At 52.3% G+C, this 16780-nt stretch overlaps 1 long non-coding RNA gene across 2 annotated transcripts in view; it reads right to left on the bottom strand.

The window, feature by feature from the left end:
* Window positions 1-5834: 5834 nt before the first annotated feature.
* LOC144334956 (uncharacterized) overlaps window positions 5835-16780 on the bottom strand; it is a 51975-nt gene continuing 41029 nt past the window's right edge. For both annotated transcript variants that reach the window (XR_013405297.1, XR_013405296.1), the window contains one exon: window positions 5835-8055. This is a non-coding gene — a long non-coding RNA (uncharacterized LOC144334956). The remainder of the gene's footprint in view (window positions 8056-16780) is intronic.

Below are 16780 nucleotides of genomic sequence, written 5' to 3'. Positions count from 1 at the left end.
AAGCCCCAGGCATTGCCCTCCTCGCTGCAACAGCTCTGGAAAAGCCCTGTGGCTCCAGGAAGACGCAGGCCCTTCAGAGCCCCGTGTCTCCCTTCCCTTCCCTGGAGAGCAGCAGGTCCCCAGGGTCCCGAAATCCAGCTTCTGAGGTGACAGAGGACTGAAAGGGATGATGTGGTGAAGGTTGAGCCCAGGTCTGGCGCATCTTACGTGGGCAATAGATTCTAGCTAAAATGATTCTATTATTCTCATTATTAATATCTCTCTGTTCCTCACCTGGGTCTTCTGCTAGACTGAGAGCCTACCCAGGGCAGGGCTGAGCCTTGGGCACCTTGTAAGTCCAGAGCCCAGTGCTGGTCTGTCCAGAGCCAAGCTCACTGGGTGCACCACAGCCTGGGCTACAGCTCCAGCAGGCCCCGCCTGCAGCCGTCTGTGGCCTCTACGGACAGACGGCCCTCGTGACCCCCACCTGCAAAACAGACTCAAACCTGGAGGAGGGGCTGCCCGGGGCACTGAGTTCAAGGAGCAGTTCCGGAGTCCGCCTCTGGGGCCGCCCGGGGCTCCAAGTTCGAGGAGCGGTTCCGGCGTCAGCTACTGGTCACCAGGGGTTGGTGCGTTCCTTCCTTCCCTGAGGCACCCATGTGGGAGGTCAGGGTGGTAGTCAGGGAATCAGGGAAACATTGTGGGACCCCAAGCCAGCTAAGCCCTGGGAGCACCAGCGAGAAATGCCAAGGAGTGCTGAGCGCTCCCGGCACCATCCAGGAAACCCTCCCAGCTCCACCAGGCAATGAAACACCAGCTCTGCAAATCTGTGTTCCGGGGCCTGGGGCTGTCCAACGGAAACACAGCTCAGCGACATTTAAGGAGGAAAAAAAAAAAAAAGAAAAACAGCAGGGGAAATTCATCCTGGTAGTATATTTTTTTAAAACCAAATATACCCTAATATAAAGAATGTTATTAATGAGATTTTTTTTGCATTTTGTTTTTTACTAAGTCTTCAAAATAGGACCTGGACTTTACACCAGAATAGCACATCCCAGTGCAGACCAACCCCATTTCCAGGGCTCACGGGTGGCAATACCACTCCCCCACACGGCAGATCGATACAAATAAGAAAACTGTGAAAGCACTGTGTTTTTTTTTTTTTTTTTTTTTTGAGACAGGGTCTCATTCTGTCACCCAGGCTGGGGTGCAGAGGCACCATCACGGCTCACCGCAGCCTCCACTTCCCAGGCTCGGGCGATCTTCCCACGACAGCCTCCCAAGTAGCTGGGACTGCAGGCCTTTGCCATCATGCCCGGCTGACTGATTGATTCATTGATTGATTTATAGAGATGGGGTCCCACTATGTTGCCCAGGCTGGTCTCAAACTCCTGGACGCAAGTAACCCTCCCTCCTCGGCCTCCCAAGTAGCTGGGATTACAGGTGTGAGCAACCACGCCTGGCCTGAAAGAATGTTTATTTCTTTTGTTTTTTTGTTTTTTGTGTGTTTTTTTTTTTTTTGAGATGGAATAGGCTAGAGTGCATGGCGCAATCTCAGCTCACTGCAACCTCTGCCTCCCGAGTTCAGGCGATTCTCCTGCCTCAGCCTCTCCAGTAGCTGGGATTACAGGTGCCCGCCACCACGCCCAACTAATTTTTGTATTTTTAGTAGAGACAGGGTTTCACCATGTTGGCCAGGCTGGTCTCGAACTCCTGACCTCAAGTGATCCACACGCCTCGGCCTCCCAAAGTGCTGGGATTAGAGGCGTGAGGCACCGCGCCTGGCCTCTGAATGCACTTTTTTCAAAAGAGAAGCCGTAGGTCAGCGCAGGGAATGGACGTGACAGGGGAAGCTTCCAGGCCGTCGGGAGCCCAGCGCGGCCTCCCCCGGCGAGGGGTTTGAGGCTGATTCTCAGCGCGTCTCGGCCTGACCCGCGGGCTCCGCGCCGCTCCGGGAAGCGCGCGCTTGCCCCCTGCTGGACGTTCGCGGCCCTGCGCCCAGCCCGTTCGGTGGAGGGACCCTGGCACCCAGCGGGCAGAGCTGGCATTTCTACAAGAAGGAGCCAGGTGGACGCCGGAAAACCCAGGCACCAATATGAGAACGCGTAATACAGCTGGCATTCGGATCCGAAGTAATGCAGAAATATCCACGGGGGACAAAATGTCAGATGCTAAAAGCAGGTCTGTATGGTGGGGTGGGGTCCTTCTCGGCTGTGGGGAAACTGAGGTAATTTGGCCAAATCTCTCAGCTGCCCGAGGTTCTTTCTGGAAGATTCTTTCTCAGTCAGCGCAGGCTGCCACAACAAAACGCCACAGACCAGGGCCTTAAACATTCAGTTCTCACCGTTCTGGAGGCCGGGAGGTCCAAGAGGAAGGGGCCAGCTGGTTCCAGGTCTGGTGAGACCCAGAATTGCAGACCCACGGCTGCCCCGCTGCATCCTCATGCAGCCTTTCCCGGGCTGCGCAGGGGGAGAGCTCTGGCCTCCCCTCCTCTTCTGAGAAGGTCATTAATGCTGTCAGATCGGGGCCCACTCTTACGGCCTCACTGACCTGTGTCACCTCCAAAGGCCCTGTCTCCAAATAGCTACACGGGGGGCTGAGAGCCAACGTCTGAACCTGGGGACACAATTCACTCCACAGCACAGAGACCTAAATACGTGAAGCCACTGGTGCAGACCTGGTGGTGCGGTCGCTGGAGATGCAGCTGGTTCCCCAGAGCCCGCCCGAGAGCTGCCCAGCAGCCTCCAATGCTGCACAGGTCGGGAGGTCTGCGGCCCGGCTCCCACACTGCACTGGGACTGCCTGCGTGATCTGAGAGGCCCCCGCGGCACACACCAGGGTTCGATGCCTCTCTTAGGGGACAGGCCACGGGCCACCCAGCATGGCCACCTCCAGCCCATAGGGTCCAGCCGGATTCGGGGATGACAGTGACCCCTCCCCACAGAGGATCTTCTGCTTCCAGAAGAAGGGTGCTTGCAGGGGCTTTAAGCTCACGGATGCTTCAACCCCACAGCTCCCCATGGAGGGGCCTGTGGTCACCCAGGGGCCAACATGAGGCATGGGCAGCCTCTGACCACACCTGGCTGAGGCCCTGCCGCATGGGTTGGAAGACGGATGAGAATCATTGGTTCCTCCTGGCACCTCCAGCCAAACAGAACTGATTCCTGTGGAGATTTTGCAAAAGGTTCTCGTCTCCTTTCCTCAAAAAGGTGCACTGGGGGGTGTGGGGAGGATTCTGTTTCTCTTTCTCTTTTAAACAAGGCAGAGACGTCCCCCTTCATAGCCATCCCCTACCCTGACCAGTGATTTCTCATTAAAAAATAAAAAGCGCTTTCCCCAAAGAACTGAAAACAGGCATTCCAACAAAAACTTGCACACACATGTTCACAGCAGCATCGTTCACAGTGCCAAGACGTGGCAACCCCCCAATGTCCATCCACAGAGCAATGTGGTCACAACGTGTGGTCCATCCATACAGTGGGATATTACCCAGCCATAAAGGAAAGGAAATTCTGGGCCATGAGAACATTACGTTAAGCGGAAGAGGCTGGTTACAAGAGGACACGTGTGGTGTGATTCCTTTTCCGTAACATGTCGGGAGTGAACAAATCCACGAAGACAGAGCGAGCAGAGCTTCCCAGGGCTGTGGGGGCGAGGAGCGGGGAGCCACTGCCTCCCAGGGACGGGGATTCCACCTGGAGGCTGAAAACGTCCTGAAACTAGATGGAGGTGGTGGTTACGCAACGTCGTGAATGTCTAAACGCCCCCAAGCTGTGCATCTGACAATGATTCATCCAATCATCCACATTAACTACGTGCGGTTCTTAGACATCTATTCTACCTCAGTAAAGCAGTTTGTAAAAACGGTTAATTTTATATTATGTGAACTTTACCCCAATGTTTTAAAATAGTGCTTCCATCCCTTGCAGGACTGTCTAGCAAGGACCCTGCTGTGAAGCTTGTGGTGGCTTTTAGGGGAGCTCCAGTTTACTTGGGGGTCTTTGAATCCCGACACCCATCCTAGTGTCCACAGCTGGTCCCTCTCGCTCCCCAGACACAAAGGAAAGAGGTGTGCGAAGCCAGGTGTGGTGGCTCTTGCCTGTAATCCTGACTACTCAGGAGGCTGAGGCAGGAGGATCGCTTGAGCCCAGGCATTCAAATTCAGCCTGGGAAGGCCAGGTGCAGCGGCTCACTCCTATAATCCTAGCACTGTGAGAAGAAGCCAAGGCAGGCAGATCACCTGAGGTCAGGAGTTTGAGACTAGCCTGGCCAACATGGCGAAACCCCATCTCTACTAAAAATACAAAAAAAAAAAAAAAAAAGCTGGGTGTAGTGGCACGCACCTGTAATCTCAGCTACTCGGGAGGCTGAGGCAGGAGAATGGCTTGAACCCGGGAGGCAGATGTTGCAGTGAGCTGACATCATGCTACTGCACTCCAGCCTGGGCGACAGAGTGAGACTCCGTCTCAAAACAAACAAACAAAAACAAATTCAGCCTCTGGACAACATAGCGAGACCTCATCTCTTTAAAAACAACTGCATGGCCACAAGTCCCTACCCCCACTGCCCCTCTTCCCATCGAGAGGCGGGGTCTCTACCCCCCACCCCCACTGCCCCTCTTCCCATCGAGAGGTGGGGTATCTATCCCCTACCCCCACTGCCCCTCTTCCCATCGAGAGGCGGGGTCTCTACCCCCCACCCCCACTGCCCCTCTTCCCATCGAGAGGCGGGGTCTGTACCCCCTACCTCCACTGCCCCTCTTCCCATCGAGAGGCGGGGTCTCTACCCCCTACCCCCACTAACCCTCTTCCCATCGAGAGGCGGAGTCTCTACCCCCCACCCCCACTGCCCCTCTTCCCATCGAGAGGCGGGGTCTCTACCCCCCACCCCCACTGCCCCTCTTCCCATCGAGAGGCGGGGTCTCTACCCCCCACCCCCACTGCCCCTCTTCCCATCGAGAGGCGGGGTCTCTACCCCCCACCCCCACTGCCCCTCTTCCCATCGAGAGGCGGGGTATCTATCCCCTACCCCCACTGCCCCTCTTCCCATCGAGAGGCGGGGTCTCTACCCCCCACCCCCACTGCCCCTCTTCCCATCGAGAGGCGGGGTCTGTACCCCCTACCTCCACTGCCCCTCTTCCCATCGAGAGGCGGGGTCTCTACCCCCTACCCCCACTAACCCTCTTCCCATCGAGAGGCGGAGTCTCTAACCCCCCCCACCACTGCCCCTCTTCCCATCGAGAGGCGGGGTCTCTACCCCCCACCCCCACTGCCCCTCTTCCCATCGAGAGGCGGGGTCTCTACCCCCCACCCCCACTGCCCCTCTTCCCATCGAGAGGCGGGGTCTCTACCCCCCACCCCCACTGCCCCTCTTCCCATTGAGACATGAGGTCTCTACCCCCTACCTCCACTGCCAAACTTGGACCAGCTGCAACTGCTTCCAATGGCGGACAATGGCAGTGAGGCCAGGTGTGTTTGGAGGCTGGACAGCACAGGCCAGTGGCCTCACCTGACAGTCCTAGAACACCATTCCCTGGACACTCCAACTCGAGAAGCTCCCTCTCGGAGCCTGGTCATCATGCTGGGATAAACCCAAGCCACACGGGAGGCCAAGAGCTCGTGCTTTAGTCAACAATCATCACTGGGCCCGGTTCAGCCCACATATGTGATGGTCTGGCTTCAAGTCCCCTTAGTGTTGGCACCGTCCCATTTGACCCCAGACAACATGGAACAGAATCGAAGCCACTCCATTGCGTTCTGCGTGAATTCCTGACCTCCAGCTCCACGAGCACAATAAAATAGTAGCTGCTTCATCTTACCCAATTCAGCTTGGGCGGTTTGTTACACAGAAGCCAATAACCAGATCCACAGATTTCTTTATTTGACTGATGGCTGTCCAAAAGCTTACAATTTGAACAGCCTGCTATGCAGGCTGTTTTCTGCCTAAAAACTCATATTTTGCAAACTACTGAGTGCGAGTTAACTTTAAAGACCTGTGAGCTTGACCGTGTAAAGACCTGCTGAAAGCCAGCCGTATCATCAGAAAGTACGGAGCCAGTTTTCAAGCTCTTGTATTGTTCAGAACTCTTTCAGTGGTAAGGGGCAGAGATGGGACCCGCGCTAGCTACCAGTACAAAGGAAGTTACTGGCAGGGTGGTATCTCGGGCTGGCTCCAGAGACACATGCACACACGCACACACGCACACACGCGCGCACACACAGTGCACACACGTGTGCACACACATGCACACGCGCACACACATGCACACGTGCACACACATGCACACGCGCACACACGCGTGCACATATGCACACATGTGCGCATGCATGCACACATACATGTACACACGTGCACGCACATACGTGCACACGCACACACATATACACATACACACATGAACACATACACACACACACACACATGCACACACAAATGTGCACACGCACATGCATACACACGCAGGCATGCACATACACAGACATGCACACACACACGGGAAGCACTCCATCACTAAACAGCGAAACTCGTGGCCATTTTATTTCTTCATGAGCTGCAATCATAAGCGAGTTTATCAGATGTTTCTGCCACTTTACTTCTCTCTCTCTCTCTCCCTCTGCTATCATTTGAATAAGCGTATCGCTCCAGAATTCATATATTGAAATGTAATGGGTAACGTGATAGTATTCAGAGATGGGGCCTTGGGCAGGTGATTGTGTCATGAGGGCCTCCCTCATGGATGGGATTAGTGCCCTTAAAAAAGGGCTGCAGGAAACTAGCTAGGCCACTTTTCCCTTCCCCCACTTCCACCAAGTGAGGACAGAACGTAGCAACCAGGCACCATCTTGGAAGCAGAGAGCATCCTCATCGGTCGCCAAACCTGCTGGTGCTGTGATCTTGAACTTCCAGCCTCCAGAACCGAAAGCAATGTATTTGTGCCTGTTCGTAAATTACCCAGTCTAAGGGATTTTGTTAGCATCATGAACAGACCAACACACTCTCTCTCTTTTTCTTGACCCTCTTTCTGTTGGCCTCATTTTCTCCTGCAAATGAACCTCGTCCATGTGGCCAACAAGAGGGAGGATGTGGCTCCAGGCACCAGGCTAACAGCCCCTCAGGTCAACAACCCCCCCGCCATGGAACCTCTTCCTCTCTTCAGTGTGTGTCATACATGTGCACGCATGCACACACGTGCGCACACACACATACATAAACAGACATGCACACACATACAGGCACACACATACATGCACACATATGCATGCACACACATGCACACACACACGAAGCACTCTATATATAGTGAAGCTTGTGGTGATCATTTTATTTCCTCATGAGCTGCAATGGTAAGAATTCCCTGCACATCTCCCCACTGGCAGGCCACAGCATGCTTAAACAACATCAAATCCAACGCATCTCACTCTATCACTGAACTGTACTTAGAGGTTTTGTTTTGAAAATTAGTTGACACCTTCAGTGCTTTTGTCGTTTTTATGTTCACCAACACAAAGATGAGCTTTTCGGTGCTCAGGAAGGGCAGGCCAGGTGACCGTCTTCCATGCAGCAGGGACTCTATTTAAATTCAATGTTTCTCCAAAGCCCCTTTCCACCCAGAAACACACATCTTATAATCAATGTGCCGGGCGAACTCCGTTTCTCTCCCTGCACGACCAAGGTAAGCAACAGCAGAGGCTGCATCAATCAGCTTTGTTGCAGTAACAAACATGCCCAGAACATGCCCCAACGCTGGCATCTCAGGTGGGCTGTGGATCAGCCACTCGCCTGCTCATTCCTGGAGCAGCAGGAATTCCTGGACCATTCCAGTCCCTAGTAGAGACATCCTGGTGTCGAAGTCTTCCTTACCAAGCTTTAACAAGTGTCATGACGTCTTTTTTCTTTAACACTGGCCTCTGGTGGCCTCTGCTCAGACGGGCTTTCGTCCTGGCATCCCCTTGACATTGGCCAAAGCTCGTCTCTGACCAAGCCCAGCAATGGGGTCTCGGCGTGTGCCTCCAGAAAGAACTGCAAACTGAATGTCGATGATTCGAATGCATAACCCCTGTGGGGCTACAGGACGCACTGTGGGGAAAAGAAAGAGAGATCAGCCTGTTACTGTGTCTATATAGAAAGAAGTAGACATAAGAGACTCCATTTTGTTCTGTATTTGAGATGCTGTTAATCTGTGACCGTACCCCCAACCTTGTCCTTGCAAGAGACATGTGCTGTGGCGACTCAAGGTTTAATGGATTTTGGGCTGTGCAGGATGTGTCTTTGTTAAACAAGTGCCTGAAGGCAGCTTGCTGGTTAAAAGTCATCACCATTCTCTTAATTTCAACTACCCAGGGACACATACACGGCCAAAGGTCGCAGGGACCTCTGCCTAGGAAAGCTAGGTATTGTCCAAGGTTTCTCCCCATGTGATAGGCCGAAACAATGCTGCTAAAAGGTTTATGGAGATGTTTGCATATGCATCTCAAGGCACAGCATTTTCCTTTAAACTTATTCATGTCACAGAGATTTTTGTTCATATGTCTTACTGCCGATTTCCTCCCTACAATGATCCTATTGTCCAGCCACTCCCTTATCTTTAAGATGGTAAAGATAATTCTCAATAAATACTAAGGGAACTCAGAGACCGGTGCTGGTTGGGTCCTCTGTAAGCTGAGCGCCGGTCCCCTGGGCCCACTTTTTCTTTCTGTATACTTTGTCTCTGTGTCTCATTTCTTTTCTCAAGTCTCTCGTTCCACCTAACGAGAAACGCCCACAGGTGTGGAGGGGCAGGCCACCCCTTCAACGCACAAATGCACACAGTCCACCGCAGACCTTAGGGGCCACCTGGACCAGCCGTATTGGGAAGGACGCTGTTGGAAAAGCTCCTTCCTGGGCTGTAGTCTGAGCCTCTCTGAGGTGTCTCCCGCTCTCTCCAGAATGGAATGGAAGGGAGGCGGCTCTCAGATTTCTGAAGAGCAGCTGCCTAAGCCTGGAGTTTCAGGTTGATTGTGAGTGTGTTGGGGGGTGGGGGGTAGTGAGGAAAGTAAAGGAAAGAAACGAGCTCTCTTGGCTTGGACTTGAAGGGCTGCCTGGTGCTCTCCTGCTTCGCGGCTGAAGGGAAGAGCTGAGGCAGGTGAAGGCCGTGGTGGCCCCGGACCCACTAGAACCCAACAGCTCTCCGTGGCATCACCCACCTCAGCCAGACCACAAGCCTTGGCTGAGACCTGGCTTCTGGGAACGGGGTCAGGCCCTGCTATTCAGGGAGGCCCCCAAGGCTGCTCCTGCCTCCCGCCTAATTCAGCCCTATTTCTTAGAGGGCTCACCATAACTTGAACACCCCAGCAAGCAAGACACACACGTTCCCTCCTTCCTCAACCTGCACTGCCGGCCTCTCTCAAGAGAAATGGCTGCCAGTGGATACAGGGTCCCCAAAGTGTTTGTTTCTGGAAACTTCCGTGGTGGCGAGGCTTCTAAACATGACGTCAAGATGCTACCTGTCCTGACCTCATCTCTGATTGCATTTCCCTGTGTATGACGCAACCTCCTTTTGATCCAGAGCACAGAAATGCATGGAATATTCCACAAGGACCACAGGGAGACTTTTAGTTTCCAAATGTCAGCTGGAAAATAATAATTTGTGAGGTAGGACGAAAAATCCATTGTCGGCGGGACGTGGCAGCTCACATTTGTAATGCCAGCATTTTGGGAGGCTGAGGCGGGCGAATCACTGGAGGTCAGGGGTTTGAGACCAGCCTGGCCAACATAAAAAAATTAGCCAGGGCCGGGCGCGGTGGCTCAAGCCTGTAATCCCAGCACTGTGGGAGGCCGAGACGGGCGGATCACGAGGTCAGGAGATCGAGACCATCCTGGCTAACACGGTGAAACCTCGTCTCTATTAAGAAATACAAAAAACTAGCCGGGCGAGGTGGCGGGCGCCTGTAGTCCCAGCTACTCGGGAGGCTGAGGCAGGAGAATGGCGTGAACCCGGGAGGCGGAGCTTGCAGTGAGCTGAGATCTGGCCACTGCACTCCAGCCTGGGTGACAGAGCGAGTCTCCGTCTCAAAAAAAAAAAAAAAAATTAGCCAGATGTGGTGGTGCGAGCCTGTAGTCCCAGCTACTCGGGAGGCTGGAGCAGGAGAATCTCTTGAACCCAGGAGGCAGAGATTGCAGTGAGCCGAGATTGGGCCATTGCACTCCAGCCTGGGTGACAGGAGCAAAACTCCATCTCAAAAAAAAAAAAAAAAAAGAAAAGAAAAAGAAAGAAAGAAAATCCATTGCCCAGACAGGGCATCAGATTGCTGGCGAAGCAAGATCATCAGACAGCCGGGGGCACCACACCTTCCGTTCCTTCCTCCCTAAGATGAACGAGCCTTCAGAGCTGCTCCCCACCAGGGGCCTGGTCCTAGCCAGCCACTCCTGGGAGGGGTCACACACCACCACCGTGGGGGATGGGCTGAAAACACGGCAAGGACCACCCACCACTGCCCTCTCCCTCCTTCTGAGCTCATCATGCTCTCCTGGAGACTCGGGTGCTCTCAGGGTCACTCCAAGCCAAGGTGTTGAGGAGCAGGTTATAGAACCCCCCAGCCCTCACCACCCTCCACTGCACAGCGTAGCAAGACCAAACCCAGCCTGGGGAGGAGCCACGCTCTCCTTACCTCCCTTCCCCAGCAGGGAGCACAACTCGAATCTAACTCAGACGAGGAGGGGCTGTCCAGGGCAAGAACATGCTTCCAGAGGAAACTTCCCTGGTGCACAGAGACACACACCAGTGCACACACATGCACACGCCCACACGCACATACATGCACACCCCACACACACATGGCTTGTGACCTTTCACACTACCTGCCTGGCTGCCTTCCTCTCTCCTCTCCCCACCTCAGCCCTGGCTCCCTGCTGGCCGTCAAGAAGTTTGACAACCCAGGCAGACAGACTGACAACTCCTCCGTCGCCTTCTAAGACGCTTTCTGTGAGGAAGGCAGGCGGCTTTCTTTTTCGTTTGCTTGTTTTTTTTGTTTTGTTTTGTTTTGTTTTTTGTTTGTTTGTTTATTTGTTTGAGATGGAGTCTCACTCTGTCACCAGGCTGGAGTGCAGTGGCGCGATCTCTGCTCACTGCAACCTCCGCCTCCTGGGTTCAAGTGATTCTCCTACCTCAGCCTCCCGAGTAGCTGGGACTACAGGTGCCCGCCACCATGCCTGGTTAATTTTTTGTATTTTTAGTAGAGACAGGGTTTCACCATGTTGGCCAGGATGGTCTCGATCTCTTGGCCTCGTGATCCACCTGCCTTGGCCTCCCACAGTGCTGGGATGACAGGCGTGAGCCACCGCGCCTGGCTAGCAGGTTGGTTTCTTAAAAAGATGTCGAATAAGGGAAAATATTTGCAGTGAAATGTAAAAACTGCTACTCCAAAGAGCATTTGTAATTATTGCTTTGAAGCTGCGAAGTGTCTTGGGAGGATGTGAAATTTGGAAGATTCGTTTCCTTTATTTCTTGGCGCGGTTATGGGGCACCCCCTCATCCTCGGCTTGCTCTGGCTGGATCCCCCAGGCTGATCCTCGGGCTTTCTGGGGCACCCTGGCTGAAAACAACATAAACCCTCAAGCGCCAAGTCGTCTCCAGCTGGGAAAAGAAAAAGATGCCGTAGCTCAGCTGGGACACTGCTGCTAAGCTCCCCACTCTCTCCCCGAAGCCAGCGTTCCTTCCTGTATTTATTCCACAAATGTTTATTGAGCATCTTCTATGTGCCAGACACACACATCCACCAACTGAGACTCACCTTCAGGTCGGAACGTTTAAACCAATTAATTCTCTGGCTGTCTCAAATCAATCACCACAGAAAAGGCCTCAGTTACAGGCTATACTAATCTCAGTGGGTCTCGGCGGGAGGTCTTCCCTTGATAATAAACATATTTTTACATAACATACAAAACCTCTTTTTTTTCCCCCTCCCAAAACTCAGATTCCCATTTCCCTGGTCCTGAAAGATTAATCTGAAGCAGGGTCGCCCACCGGCAGCACTGCTGATGCTGGTGCTGGGTAATTCGTGGTGGAGGCTGTCTGGGCCCTGCAGAACTGTCAGAGGTGTTTGAACCACAGTGACTCCATCTTGAACACGGGGTGGGTAAAATAAGGCTGAGACCTGCTGGGCTGCACTCCCAAGAGGCTAGGCATTCTTTTCTTTTTCTTTTCTTTTTTTTTTTTTTTTTTTGGAGATGGAGTCTTGCTCTGTCGCCCAGGCTGCAGTGCAGTGACACAATCTCGGTTCACTGCAACCTCTGCCTCCCGGGTTCACGCCATTCTCCTGCCTCAGCCTCCTGAGTAGCTGGGACTACAGGCACCTGCCACCATGCCCAGCTAATTTTTTTTTTTGTACTTTTAGTAGAGACGGAGTTTCACTGCGTTAGCCAGGATGGTCTCAAGCTCCTGATCTCATGATCCGCCCGCCTCAGCCTCCCAAAGTGCTGGAATTACAGGCGTGAGCCACCGTGCCCGGCCCAAAGAGGCTAGGCATTCTTAGTCACGGGATGAGATAGGGGATCGGCACAAGATATGGATCAGAAAGACCCTGCTGATAAAGCAGGATGCGGTAAAGAAGCCGGCTAACACCCACTAAAACCAAGATAGTGATGAAAGTGCCCTCTGGTCGTCCTCACTGCTCATTATACACTAATTATAATACATTAGCATGGTAGAAGACACTCCCACCCAGGCCATGACAGTTTACAAATGCCACAGTAATGTCAGGAAGTTACCCTACATGGTCTGATAAGGGGAGGAACCCTCAGTTCAGGGAAATCTCCACCCCTTTCCTGGAAAACTCATGAATAATCCACCCCTCATTTAGCTTAGAACCAAGAAATACCATAAAATAGCCAACGAGTATTCTGTGCCACTGCCCCACTACGGAGTGGTCATTCTTTTATTCCTTTACTTTCTCTTTTTTTTTTTTTTTTTTTACGGAGTCTCGCTCTGTCGCCCAGGCTCAAATACAGTGGTGCAATCTCAGCTCACTGCAACCTCCAACTCCTGGGTTCAAGTGATTCTCCTGCCTCAGCCTCCCAAGTAGCTAGGATTACAGGTGTGCACCACGACGCCGAGCTAATTTGGCATTTTTAATAGAGACAGGGTTTCACCATGTTGGCCAGGCTGGTCTCGAACTCCTGACCTCAGGTGATCCACCCGCCTCGGCCTCCCAAAGTGCTGGGATTACAGGCATGAGCCACCGCACCCGGCCTATTCCTTTACTTTCTTAATAAACTTGCTTTCACTTTACTCTGTGGACTCTCCCCGAATTCTTTCTTGTATGAGGTCCAAGAACCCTTTCTTGGGGTCTGGATCAGGACCCCTTTCCAGTAATAAGACATGTATCCACATCGCCGGCACCGACCCACCAGATACCAACAGCCCCTCAGGGCGACAACCACAGATGTCCCCAGCCATTGCCACCTGTGCCCTGGGGGCAAGGTCGCCTCCAGTCGAGAGCCACTGATTTAGAGGGACTCATTTTCCTAGAGTCTGGCTGTCTCCTGAGCCTGCTTAGAGAAAAAAAGGGTCTCATGTACAGGCTGTGGGAGAGGTCTTTGCAAATTCCTTGACCAGGACTATTTTCTTCAGGGAAAAGCCCCGTGGAAGATGACAGTTTTACCGGGAAATTTTCTGATGGTAAATCTTGACAGTCCTTCCTCCCTCCCCATTCATGCCTCGCGCTCTCCACAGTTATTAGAAATGCTATCGCAGCTTTCTGTCTTGGACTAGGCTTTGTCATTCCTGACACGTTCTCAGCAGCCTCTTCCACTAAACATGGTTGGAGTGAATTTTCTGAGGGAAATTATAAGGGAGCCTTTCATCTGGGATCTCACAGGGAAGGGACGTTCCCACCGCAGAGAGTCGTAGAAATGACAAACAGCTTCCCTAATTGATTCAAAAAGAGAAGGCCCTGGAGGCTGCCTGGGAGCGGGGCTTCCTCTCTGAAACGCTGCCCGGCTTGGCATTTCTTATTTCTGCGAGTTCTTCGTGTCCCTAAGGGCTGGTGCCCAGTTCTGGCCTGGAGGAGTCGGCTCACACCCACCCAGGCCACAGCCAGGACCCAGGCTTCTCACACAGTAAATGACCCTTGCAGCCTGTCCTCCTGTGAAGAAACAGAAGGGGAAAATGATTATTTTCCATGCAAGGCTTTTATACAGATAAGTATCACACCAAGCCGCAGACAATGAAAGAGTAAAGTGCCCGGTTTTTTTTCTTTCAAAGGAAAATCTGGTGAAATTCATCCTATTAAAACCACTTTTGCAGGCCGGGCACAGTGGCTTAAGACCTGTCATCCCAGCAGTTTGGGAGGCCGAGGCGGGTGGATCACTTGAGATCAGGAGTTCAAGACCAGCCTAACCAACATGGCGAAATCCCATCTCTATTAAAAATACAAAAAAATAAGCTGGGCATGATGGCACACACCTGTAGTCCCAGCTACATGGAAGGCTGAGGCACGAGAATCCCTTGAACTGGGGAAGCGGAAGTTGCAGTGAGCCGAGATCACACTACTGCACTCCAGCCTGGGTGAAAGAGCCAGACTCTGTCTCAAAAGAAACCCACACACCTTTGCAAAGATTGTAACAGTATAACCTCCAAACTGCCCTTAGTCATTCCTGGGCTTGGTCATGCTAACTTTGGGAGACATTTAGCTTACAGTGTAAATGATAATAGCCCCTCCCGCAAACTCAACCGCCTTTGTAAAGCTAATGAAAGACCACCAGGTTGGAGGATGAGAGGGGTCTGAATTCTGCTAAGGTGTAGACATAAATGATTATCAGCCACCGTCCCGGAGCTCATAAGATTTGCGACTTCCTCAATGACTCCCGCAGGTAACATCATTCCTGGGGAACTTAAGACTGGCCTTTCGGCCGGGCGCGGTGGCTCAAGCCTGTAATCCCAGCACTTTGGGAGGCCGAGACGGGTGGATCACGAGGTCAGGAGATCGAGACCATCCTGGCTAACACGGTGAAACCCCGTCTCTACTAAGAAATACAAAAAATAGCCGGGCGAGGTGGCGGGCGCCTGTAGTCCCAGCTACTCGGGAGGCTGAGGCCGGAGAATGGCGGGAACCCGGGAGGCAGAGCTTGCAGGGAGCCGAGGCTGAGGCAGGAGAATGGCGGGAACCCGGGGGGCGGAGCTTGCAGTGAGCCGAGGCTGAGGCAGGAGAATGGCGGGAACCCGGGGGGCGGAGCTTGCAGTGAGCCGAGGCTGAGGCAGGAGAATGGCGTAAACCCGGGAGGCGGAGCTTGCAGTGAGCTGAGATCCGGCCACTGCACTCCAGCCTGGGCTACAGAGCGAGACTCCGTCTCAAAAAAAAAAAAAAAAAAAAAAAAAAAAAAAAGACTGGCCTTTCGAGATATCTTTTCATGCTTTCCCATCTCTGACTTTGAGTCAAGAGTCCCAACTCTTCACTCAGCTGGTCCTGTGTCCCCCCACCCGGAAGTGAACTCAGCACAAAACACTAGCCTCCAAATTTTCAGGGAGGCTGATTTGAGTAATAATAAAACTCCGGTCTCCCATTTGGCTGGCTCTACATGCACTAAACTCTTTCCCTATTGCAATCTCCCTGTTGTGATAAATCAGCTGTATCTGGGCAGCAGGCAAAATGAACCTGTTGAGTGATTACACTCAGTCTATTCCACCAAAGAACTTGTTTAAATTATTTGAACTTAATAAATCATCATTATATGCACTTGTTTTTCCCTCCAGCTTTATTGAGAGATAGTTGACAAGTAAAACATGTATATATTCGGCTGGGCATCATCACTTAATCCTGTAATCCTAGCACTTTGGGAGGCCAAAGTGAGCTGATCACCTGAGGTCAGGAGTTTGCAACCAGCTTGGCCAACACGGTGAAACCCCGTCTCTACTAAAAACACAAAAATTAGCCAGGTGTGGTGGTGGGAGTCTGTAATCCCAGTTACTCGGGAGGCTGAGACAGGAGAATCACTTGAACCTAGGAGACGGAGGTTGCAGCGAGCCGAGATCGCACCATTGCATTCCAGCCTGGGCAACAGAGCAAGACTCTGTCTCAAAAAAAAAAAAAAAAAACAAAGAGTACATATTCAAGGTGTGCAATGTGATGATTTGATCCAGTATACACTGTGAAATGACAACCACAATCAAATGAATACATCCATCACTACACCTAGTTACCATTCATGTGTGTGGAGGGGCGGGGGGGATCAGGAGGGTTGAGGGTATTTAAGAACTACTCTCTTAGCACATTTCAAGTGTAAACCAAAAATAAAATTCTAACCCTAACCTCAACCATCTGAATGAATTCCTCCGCTCTGCCAAGGGCATTCCAGAGCCAACCTGAAAAACTCGCTCCAGCCATGATGGAAGGGTCGAACACATCCCCTGCTACCCTCCAGCATCAACATCAGCACAGACCTTAAGTCTGATAAGAAGCACTTACAATCTATTCTTGCTGAAGCTACTTGGAGACTTCATCTGCATAATAAAACCTTGTTCTCTACAACCCTTTATCATAACCCGGACATTTTCATTTTCTATTGCCAATCAGAACATTTTTAAATCTTCCTATGACCTGGAAGCCATTGCCCACCCCCCATGCCCTGCCCCCCGGCCTCCCACTTCAAGTTGTCCCACCCTTCTGGATGAAACCAAGGTACATCTTACATGTATTAACCCCTAAAGTGTATGAAAGCTGGCTGGTTCCCCCACCACCTTGAGCACTTGTCTTCAGGACCTCCTGAGGCTGGGTCACAAGTGTGTCCCTTAACCTTGGCGAAACACATGTTCTAAACTGATTGACAT

This window comes from Macaca mulatta, chromosome 15, assembly GCF_049350105.2.
Source record: "Macaca mulatta isolate MMU2019108-1 chromosome 15, T2T-MMU8v2.0, whole genome shotgun sequence".
Taxonomy (NCBI): Eukaryota; Metazoa; Chordata; class Mammalia; order Primates; family Cercopithecidae; genus Macaca; species Macaca mulatta.
Note: the sequence above shows the minus strand (reverse complement) of the source record. Positions and strands in the feature narration are given on the sequence as shown.